Genomic DNA, 11,494 nt, shown 5'->3' on the forward strand with positions numbered 1-11,494 from the left:
CTACATACTGATTTTCAGCTCGTTGCTCTAAGCGGTTTTCCTGGTAGACACGAAAACTAATAGTTTTTTTATTCATAAAAATCGATCGCGTAATTTTGACACAGGTCTGGTTTTGTGTCATATCTCCATGGTCTTTATCCCGATTCCTTTCAAACCACAAAAAGGCACTCCTACGATGGTTGCTCCATCCACATATCAATTTTCAACTGATTCCTCCAATGGGTTTACCCTGTAGGCGTGACAGACTTTCGACCTTATTTTACGCAAATAATTCGTCATAACTCCGTGAATATTCATCGGATTCCTACCAAAGTTGGTACAGAGATCCGCCTTAATGAGCCCTTTAAGTGTACCAAATTTCAGCCCAATCCGAGCACGCGTTCGTGTTTTATGGCGAATTTTGCGAAGTGTGCGAAATGAAGAAGATGAAGAAGAAGAAGAAGAAAAAAACGAAGAAATTAAAACGAAATTTTGTTCGCTCGTATCTCGGAAATGGCTGGAGCGATTTTCTTCAAATTTGGTATGTAGACTCCCCTAACTGGGCGGCACGTCTCTAGCAAATTTGGTTCCAATCGGATAAGGAATCACAGAGCTACATAGGTGTGAAAATTGCGTTTTCTTTCTTCCTGTTAATATACTCACGGTGTGGCGCGCCGGCTTCTTGGGCCGCACGACACACTATCGTGTGTCTTGATTCTGCAGCAATGAAGTGACTGCTCAGTTAGAGTATTTTTATGGTTTACTGATTCATTGTGGCTATTTTCATCAGTCAAAATGCTCAGGTATTTGCAATGCATTTCTCATTCTCAGAGAAAATGCTAGCAATGGACCAGAAGCACAATCACCAATCCAAGCAAACTCGTGCACTAAGTAGATATATACATATTTTATTTGAACTATCATCACACAAGTAATTGGACATATGCATTGATTGCAAATGCGAACATGACCCTGGAAATAGCAATTAATAGCTCGCGCACTCATGCACAAATAATTACATAAATGTAGCTTAATAGTATGGTAGGTACAATGTTGCATCACTCCCTCTGCAGGTAAGGCTTGATCTCAAGGCTGTTAATCTGACCACTTCAAAGAACGCAATTGATTTGACACAGATTGTACTTGTTGCTTGTCCTCTTCTGCTGAGTTGATCCTGGCGATGGCCTGCAGTCTGTGCTCGTTGTTGCTGTCTCACTAGGTACATCATCTTTCCTAGTGTTACCTCCTTGCTGTACTCGAATTCTGCTATTGTCTTTGTTACTAGTTGTTTCTTTTGCCTGAGTCAGTCAAAAATTGCTCAAATTGTTTGGGGGGTAGGCCTGGTTGTCTCCTCTTCCCACTATACCAAAAGAAGCCTACAGGAAAGTTAGGTGGGCGTGGGTTGACACTTGGCTAATGCACTAGACTTCCTCCATCTTGTGCATAGTATACTTTTCATTTGGTCCATTATCTTTAGTAACTCAACAAGGACAACGAGACAGCTTGTGGCTTTGCCCTGTTTCCTCTGCTAGAAATTTCACCATTACTCAGTCACTGACACGATAAATCATATGAGTTCTTGTAGCATTGCTGGGCTTTCTGTGCACTTTTGTTGCCATTTCTTGTGATTAACTAAGTGAAAGAGACAATTCTTCTCTATAGTCCTGTCTGTTTCCTGGTAGACTTAAATAAAGCATCAGTAGGGTTCTGCAGTCTATGCCATGAAGGCTTGTTGCCTGTAGAATCATGTGGGACATTTCTGTAAGCAAACAGTATGCCATGTGTAGTGTTTAGTGGATATTGATAGTAATCACAATGATAATCATTGCAACAGTACAGCAATTATGCAGTAACGCAGCAAAAAGATTACAACGCATGCCAGCACTAGTTCTCTGATGCCAAATTAATGCACATCCTATTACATCATAAGTTACTAAATATACTACAGTTTCTCCCTCCTTAATCATAAGCCAGTCTATCAGGAGGTCAGCGAGTGCTTGTGAGGTAGAAATCCTGCTGCAAGCTGTGTTATAGATTCGTCAGTTGGGAGCGGTAGTTGAAAGTCCATTAAATCATCATCATCAATTAGCTGCTTGTCAGCTTTAGTTAGTTCACAGCTCTTTAGCAATTGATCGACATGTCGCTTCCAGACTTTGCCATTATCTAACACTTCATAGTTCATTGCACCTAGCCTGAACATGGTTCCAAGAACCCACCTTGGTTCTCCATTGTAATTCTCAACAAGTACAGGCAGGTTCAGTTCAAATTGTCTTGCTTTACTTTTTTGCTTTCTGGTCAGTCTGTTTACTTTCAACAGTTGTAGGGATACTTGGTGTTAACAAACTAAGTCTGGTATGAATCTGATGATGAAAGTGTAATTTGGCAGATGATTCTCCTGTTGTAGAATTTGGGGTACTATGGTACACAATCAAAAATCTTGCCAATTTGGTAACAAAGTACCCAGTGTCATTCTTGGCAGCCTTCATTGCATTCTTGTATGTTTGTACAAATCTCTCAGCCTCACCATTGGTGGAGGGATGGAAAGGGACTGACCTGATGTGTGCTTAATTCCATCCTCTCTCAGAAACTATTCAAACAGGACTGAAGTGCCCATTGTCTGTAACTATTTGTTCAGGTAAAACGTGGGTGGAAAATATCTTTCTTAGCTCCACAATTGTCATCTCAGCTGTGGTAGTCATCATGCGTATTACTTCAGGCCGTTTTGAGTGGGCATCAAGAATAATCAAGTAGGACCTTCGAACAAGCCGGCAAAGTCCACATGTAAGCCTTGTCATAGTCATGCCGGTTTTGGCCAAATCCACGGATGTAGTTTCTCAGGCTTTGGCAATGTTCACATTTCTATACCATCTCTTTAATCTGTTTGTCTACACTAGGCCATTAGACACGAGTTCTTGAAATCATCAATATGTCCTGTATGGTGCTCTTACAATACTCAATCCTGCAGCTTAATAGGAACAATTACCTTCATGCCCAAATTTAACAACTACACTCTATAGCAAGTTCTAACTTTCATCTGTAGAAAGGGAACAAGTCATCACTGCACTTGTGTGGCCATCTGTGCCAACACTTTGGATATCAAGGTGTCTTTTACTGTTTCTGGACATAATTGTTTTGGTGTTACTGGTAAGATTCCACTAAAACTTGCAGATTCACCATTAGCTGGTGATACATTGTAACCATTTCTTGGCCAACACCTTTGATTTCATAACTTATTTCATCTTGACTTTTTTGGATGCTGCACCCATTTTCACAGCTTGACTGTTCTGGTATGATATGTCTCTGTATGTTCATTGTATTGAGTTTTTAAAAGCATTTTACAATAGACAGGTTTGCATATAATATAGAGGTCTCCTTTTAAGTGTAACAGTTTTATGCTAATATAAAAACTTTTAAGGTATGTATTTTGCTAAACACTATATAGCAATCAATTTACCAACACGAGGAGGAAAAGTCAGATTGGCAGCATACCTTAGATCACCAGAAAAGGAAAATTGATGAGTTGCAGTTGTATGCTACAAAATATCAGGAATTAAAGGTTTGTTGTACAGTAATTACATACATACATAATTTTATTTACACAGTATCTAATAGTGTATATATTTGAGACTGAAATTTGGAAAATCACCCATATGGGTGTGCGTGAAATAGTTAGAATTTCCATATTTAGTGGGTTACTAATAAGAGCAGGGCACATTTTTAAAAATATTTGAATTTTCTTGTAATTTAAAGTATTGAGAATGGCTTAAAACCATCAACAAGTAGATTTGCACTATAAAGTGTGTGATTTGTGATTTTCCAAAATTCAGTCACATTTGTGCATCTGTTAATGCTATCCCACTAGGGACCTGTGAGAAGGCTAAAGCCTGTTGTCTCATCTCAGTGTGTAAAGTGTTTGTATGTTCTTAGTCATGTAATCAACATCTTTTTAAGCCTACAGTTAGTGATCATCCTGCATTGTCAACGTATGTCCACTGCCTGATGCAGAGTGACTGTGTATTCACACTTGCATAATCATATAAAGTTTGGGCTTGTCAGGCCAATAAAATCATTCTAAAACCAGCCTCAAAATACCTTCATAGTTTCTTAGTACAGAAATATAGTCATGCATACATCAAATCAGAAAAACTCAACAGAGGTAGTGCAACTGCTCCCAATTACAGGTGTAAGTGTTTTTAAATGAAGGCAATAATGGAAAGCTCCAAACACACTTCATAGCAGGACGTATCAGTTGCCACTCGGCTTGGTGTACATAGCTACTGGATTTGTGAGTTGATACGTATCATCCACCTTACCATGAGCACAAAGCACTCCAGGCGAAAGTTTCATGGTTGATTCAGCCTCATCACCAAGCTGTTTTTCTGGTATATGCATTCTTAATATACTCTAGTCAACACTCACTGATTCTCTTTCTAGTGTATGTACGTAATTACTACTGTTGTGATACACATGCCCTACCTAGCTTTTCCGTACCTACGTATGTACATATGTTCTCAGATATACGTACCACACATGCATGTTCAACTATTATGTATCTTATCTCCCAACATTTAACAAATAAATAGACGTACCTAGCTTTTCCGTACCTACGTATGTACATATGTTCTCAGATATACGTACCACACATGCATGTTCAACTATTATGTATCTTATCTCCCAACATTTAACAAATAAATAGACGATATGCATACCGTTAACTTTCTAATTAGCACGTGACTCTTTTACACATCCCAACGGTGACTGAATGTATCGTGGTCTATGGGGAAAAGTGCAAACTGCTTCATTGCATCTACAGTAGACCCGATATGGACGATTCTTCCACAGCAATAAATTCTTCTAACTGGAAGGTATTGTGTTGCAATTGAGAAGCTGCACCCGTGGTTCTAGTGGTGAATTGTTGTCTGAGCCGCATTTGCTGCCCATACTTTTGTATGGGATACACGAGAATCAGTCACTGTTGAGATTCAGCACCGCTAATCATTTTTCTTTCAAATAATTTAGTGTGCATATCGTCTATTCTATTGAACAGTGGTTTAATGTTGCATTATTCTTATAAATGCATTATATATATTCCAATTTCAAGATAATGTTAAAATGAGTGCTGTTATTTTTTTACAGCTAAAGATGAATCAATCAGATTCAGATGGTTCAGATGCAAAACCAGACTCTTCTACAGGTACACATCTAAACGTGTTTGAATGTCGTTACATACTGTGCATTGCACTTAGTTGTCTGCAGTTAGCAGGTGTACATATGTGCTTATAGTGAGGAGTGCATGGATACCAATAACAATATTAGTATTGTTATTCATGGACCGATATGTTGTTCTGTAAAAATGGGCATAATAATTTGTTCTGATAGAAAAACTAGTTTACACAGAGGGAAATATAATTGTCAGTCACCGAATACTTGCCATAATAGCCATACAAATAGCATAAACATCAGTTCATAATGAAGTTTGGTCATATTTTTATGTGCTAGCCATCAAAAGAGCGTAAGTGCTATATGTATGTAAATTACCTAAAATTGTAGTTTTGGTTTAGACTGCTAATTGTAATTGTCCTTTGGTTGCTAGGCAGATTTAACACAAACAACAAAGATGTGAAAAATAGAGATACGTAGATGTGAAGTCAATGGTCATAATTAAGAAAAGTGAATGATTTTTTTTACTACAAACATAGTGACAATGATCTTTGCCGTATTTGTTGTCACATCTTAAAATTAGCGATTTTTGAATGCCAAACTATCCTGGGCATTTTGATCTAAATTTATAAAATCAAGCATATTTTGTACGTATTTAGAAGCAATTTATATAGTAAGTTTGTGCATGTTTTGTGCAATTATTATGACATTATGCAATTTTGTTTTTAGATTATCCAAAAGATATACCAGATATTGCAAACTTGATGAATACTGTCTCCATTATACAAAGTCACTGGTATATGATTGGAACCAGGCTGAACATGTCAGAAGAACCTTTAAAGAAAATTTGGGAGAAGGCTTTGGATATTGATATTCAGTCAAGGAATGTTCATTGTTGTTGTAAGATGTTAACTGAATGGCACAAGAGAGGAAATGATGTGACTATCGAAAAGTTTTTGCAAGCAGTTAATTTTGGCCCGCTTGGTCTTGATAAAAAGGTGGATATAATTAAGAGCATTCTACTAGACGAGTCATCTGACAAATCAGTTTTCACTGCTTCATTAAGCACACCTGATGAAATTGAAAAGCAATATGCTCTTATGATTGTCCAAGTCACCAAAATAATTAGTGAATCAGACACTGATTTGAACATTTTCAAACAATTTCTAAGGCAATTTAAAAATAGTCAAACTCATAAAAGTAAAATTGACAAAGAAATTTATGAAAATTCATCAGACTTTTCGGACTTAGTTGATTCTCTACAGAATAATGGCTATATAACTCAAACAGAACTTTCATGGTTGAAATGCTTAGTACATGATGTAGCAAATAGTAGTGAAGCATTATGGGTAATTGAAAGATATGAAGAAATGAACATAGCACACAAGTTGTACTGGCACAATGGTGGGCACTTGCATGGAACTTACTTGATGGCCAAAACAAACAAAGATCCTGCATCACTTAGTGGTAGTGATGTGAGTAAAGTAAAATCTGCTGCAGTGAAAATTGCTAAACTTGATGAAACGGATGCATTGTTCAACTCAGCTGGCGTTGGATCAGTCATTATTTATTGGAAAGTTTCTAGTGATATAGTAATAGAGCTACCAGAAAGTATTACACTCACTTTGAGACAGATGTGTTATGAAGTAGGCGTAACTCACATAGGAACTGTTTTTAAGAGAAAGAGCACATTGGTTGAAGTACAACAACTGAAGATTGATCATGGTAGGCAACGTTTAGTGCTCTGTCTGTTTGTTACAGCTCTCACTAACAGTAATGAGTTGCACAGCCAAGAAATTAAAAAAACACATGCCTCACAAAATAAGTGTGAGCCACTACTGTGAGATATTTACACAACGCAACAGTAAAAACCTTTCACCTTGATATTAGATACAAACAATACTTGTATCCATACTAATTCGCTCAATATGAGGTGAATTGGTGCCCAGGAAGTCAAGCAATTTTTTCTGTTGAGTAGGCCCAGCTGGTTAGCCATTGTTTTATATTTTATTTATTATAAGTGGTTCTAAAAGAGCAAAGCTTAAAATCCAATTTCTACATGAAATAATAAGAAAATTCACCTGTATAATGCATCTCTACTACTATAGCTGAAGAAACTAAACACCATAAGGATCCAAAAGCAACAACTATACGTTGTAAGTTAATTGTTCCCATTTCAGGTGAGTGTTGATTTATAGCATCCTTGTACTGGTATCATTGAAAATCTATAAATTTCACCATAGTGTGTACACTGAATGTATTGCTTTATAGTCTAAGTAATGGTTATACTGTGGGCCTGAGTGATTTGTCTGATATGTACACTTAAGCTCTAGAGCCGTCAGGCCTGAGGGCGTGGGTGTACAAATCAGGCAAATCACAGGGCACATGATACAACTGATATGTACCATGCCAATTGCAGGCTAGAAGCCCGCTAGCAATTAATCACCCAAACCAATATGAGATCGACCACTGAATTTATTATGATCAATTAAATAAGTGCCTGCAACAAGTTTATTCCTGTTCCAACTGTCTAGCGCTACAACTCTAAGACTAGTACTGTTAATCACAAAGACTGAAACTTTACTCTTTTGTTACTATAGATAACAGAGGTAAAATGGAATTTGAGGAATGTGCAAAACGGCCAGTTTTTGCTCACCAGGTCACAAATGATACATACTCAATTATTATACAAGAGAAAGTACTTACAACCATGACTGCTGCATATAAGGCAGTGCCTAAATTATTTACTACAGAGCAATATTTTACAAATGATGTAATATGTGACCAACCCGACTAGTTTGTATTTTTATTAAACTTTTTTTTATAACTTCTTTATTATCCAGAGGGAAAAACCAATGGGCTGTCAAAGTGTCAGTCTTATCTGGTGAACAGTTGTGGAGTTATAGCGATAGACAGCAGGAAATGCAAAACAATCGGTTTGTACAGTGACTATAGGGAGAAAAACTTACAGGTGCTTGTTCAATCAATCATAACTCACAAAGGAAACAAGCTATGGAGATGGGACTTGGCTGATTGTCTTCACAATGAATTGGGGCATTCAGCAAAGTATGGTTTTTTCCCTACATAAAACCAGGCTTTTAAGCAAAGTGGCGGTTTAAACTTAGAAATGGCGATGTTTGCATAATATTTTATCACAACGTAAACAAACTCCCATAACTCAGTTTGCTTCACGGCAATGAAATGAAACAAAGATGCTCTTACTCACCATTAACAGGTGAATCCATTGGTCATTTAGTTATCTTGATTCGAGTCTTGTTTCACTGTTTTTGAAGCAATTAAAATGCATGTAAAATTATTTTTGTAGTATGCGATTTTAACCCAATCTATTTCAATGTGGTTTTCTCAAAAACAGAATTATGGAAACTAGTCAGGTTTTCGCTCAGCGGGTCACATATAAGTCAGTTACATCACCACAGGTGTCCTTGGCAGTTAAAGTAAAACTGGTATATTTGAGTAATCAGGACATGCACTATCAGTATGCCATTTGCAGGGCTGTCAAGTTGAGCAATCCAGAATGAGTGAGATTCTTCCAAGCCAAGACCATGATGGAGCCGCATCATGCAACCAACCATCAAATTTATAACCAGCAGCCTAGGATTCCATGTCATTATATCAGCATATAGTTTCCCTGTGCTTGTTATAACAAAATTGTTAACTGGGAATACATTTACACTGTACTGTGGCTAGCTAATCTGTAACTAGCCACAGCTACTGTGGGTATATATATTACAGAATAATATATTATAATTATGGGTGTGGCATCTGAACTAGTGAACTAGCTAATCTTACCTAGACAAACTGTACTTTCAGGCTGGTCTCTGCTCATGTGCACTAGCATAATCTCATTCACTGAGAACTGCATACAATCCTTGTACAATTATATATCCATAGACATATCTGAACTTTTCAATGCAGATTCATTTCTGTCTGCAATTGTTTCACCATCCCATCCCACCGGTTCACGTGCAACTAATCTCGACTTCAGACAACTATCAGAAAACTGCTGGTATAAAATAATGACATTTTGAGGTGACCCAAAACTATGAAATCTCCTGTCTGGTTCTGTTCCTGCTCATTACTTCATGCTACATGGCGGTGACATCCACATTTGAATCTACGGATCATGTGATACCGGTTACTGTTACTCTAAATAATGCACACCCCAATGGTTTTGTTGCTAGCACCAAGGAGCACCCGAGCAGGAGCACCCACTACTGAGGAGACTTTTGAATTGTGTGAGATTGCATGAGATTGATGACTGCGTGCGTGTGAGCGTGAGAAAAAGGTTGAATGCATGTGTCAACACGCAATGCGTGTGACTTGACAGTCCTGCATTTGTATACACTGGAACCTCTTTATAAAGGGTATTTTGGAACCAAGAATTTTTGGCCCATGCAATCAAGAGGTTCTCTAAAACGAAAGGAGCCAACCTGTTAGGACCAAAATCTTATTCCTTATTATAAAAAATGTTATTTCTATTGTGTCTTTAATATGGAGAGTTTGTTAACTGAGAATGAGCTCTCTTTGGGTGGCCTGAACAAGTGAATGAGTAAGACAATCTTTAGCACTTTGATTGTGCATAGCATTATGTATATTTATATTTTTAGTGGAGGGAGGAATAGCAGCAAAGAAGATGAGCAGAGATATTGAAGAACTGAAAAAAAATAAGTCTATATTTGTAACACAAGGTACTGATGTTCCCTATACATGGCAAGCAACCATTATTGGACCACCAGGCAGCCCCTATGAAGATGGAGTTTTCAAGCTCGATATTACTTTTCCTAGTGATTATCCTATTCACAGACCAATCTTTAAATTCTGCACACCCATTTTTCATCCAAACATTGATGATACTCTTTGTGTTAAATCTGACATACTGAAGTCTTCAAATTGGAGACCCAATATGACTATTGCTGAACAGTTGCTTCACATCGATGAACTATTAAAATGTCCCAAACCTATGTGGGGAGTACATCCATATGCGGCTTACATGTATCGAGAAAATAAATCAGAATACTTCCGGATAGCCAGAAAATGGACTCAAAAGTATGCCAAATGACTCAATGCTATGTGGCTAAGTCAACTTACAAAGTTACATGTGCATGTTTTACACTTTACTGCATGCATATTATAGTATAGTCAATATAATGTATAATTCCTTGTGGTATCATAGTACAGTATTATTATATGTATGTACTTAATGTAATTTTAGTGTGCTAAACTAAAATCAAAGAAGGGTACAAGTGACAAAGGGATACAGCTGGTTGCTGTGGAACACCCCTGGGAGTAGTGGCAACCACTAGCTGCTACTATTAAGGACCATATTTCACATATTATGTGATCATTATACACAGTCTAGCATTTTTTCCTAGCAATTAAGGAATTGTTTGGGGCTGCCACAAGTGAAGCTGCTCTTCTTGTTGATGCTACTAATGCATTTAACTGTGTCAATCGTCAAGCTGCACTTCACAATATTTCCAAGATTTGTCCATCATTTTCTACCATCCTGCAGAATACTTATCATGCCCCAGTCCGTATTTTTGTTGTTGGTGAAGGTGAAATTTCATCTACTGAGGGCACAACGCAAGGTGACCCCCTTGCAATGGTAGGGTCCGCAATCCGAAAAATCAACTACAAATCAATCCCCCTACCATTGTGGGATGTTCATTGTAGTATCCCATTGCTTGATCCACCATGAAACCGGAAGTACGATTGTTGTCTTCACAGGAATATCGTTTTCAGTATCTCGTAAGATGTAAAATTTATTTTTAAAATTTCGTGCTCCACACAAAGGACCGGATGAAACTTGGTACTTAGCCAAATCGTATCCAGAGTTGTTGTAGTTGAAAAGTACGCACAGAAATAAGTAAATGATCTGCTGGGTGCCCGGCGCAGGGTTGTTTTTGAAAAATCAGATGAAGAGATACGAAGTTTCGAATTCAAACTGCCCTACCAACCAGGGTAAGAGAAGCCAACTCTTCCTGTTAGTGTTTCGATATGGTTGGGTGCATAGTCTGTCTATGCTGTTAGTTTGGAAAAGATCTGAGACTACTCACCATCTGGGTGACGAGCGTCAAAATTTTCTGCAGCATCAAAGAATAGTGTCGCGCTTTCTAGCCATTTTCAGCGCTTCTGCAGCCACAACAATCATCAATTATAAACTAAAACTATGGCAAAAGATTTCCCTGAACGTTTGGTAGCAGCGGTTGTCAATTATTATTTCATCCACGGCTTCCACGCCTCACTATAAGCTATGCATCCAGGGAGGCAGCAAAATCGTCCAAATTTGACTTCACCCCTCACGCTCCACAGCAGCTTCAAGTATTCACTAGAT

Source organism: Dysidea avara, chromosome 8 (genome assembly GCF_963678975.1).
Source record: "Dysidea avara chromosome 8, odDysAvar1.4, whole genome shotgun sequence".
Taxonomy (NCBI): Eukaryota; Metazoa; Porifera; class Demospongiae; order Dictyoceratida; family Dysideidae; genus Dysidea; species Dysidea avara.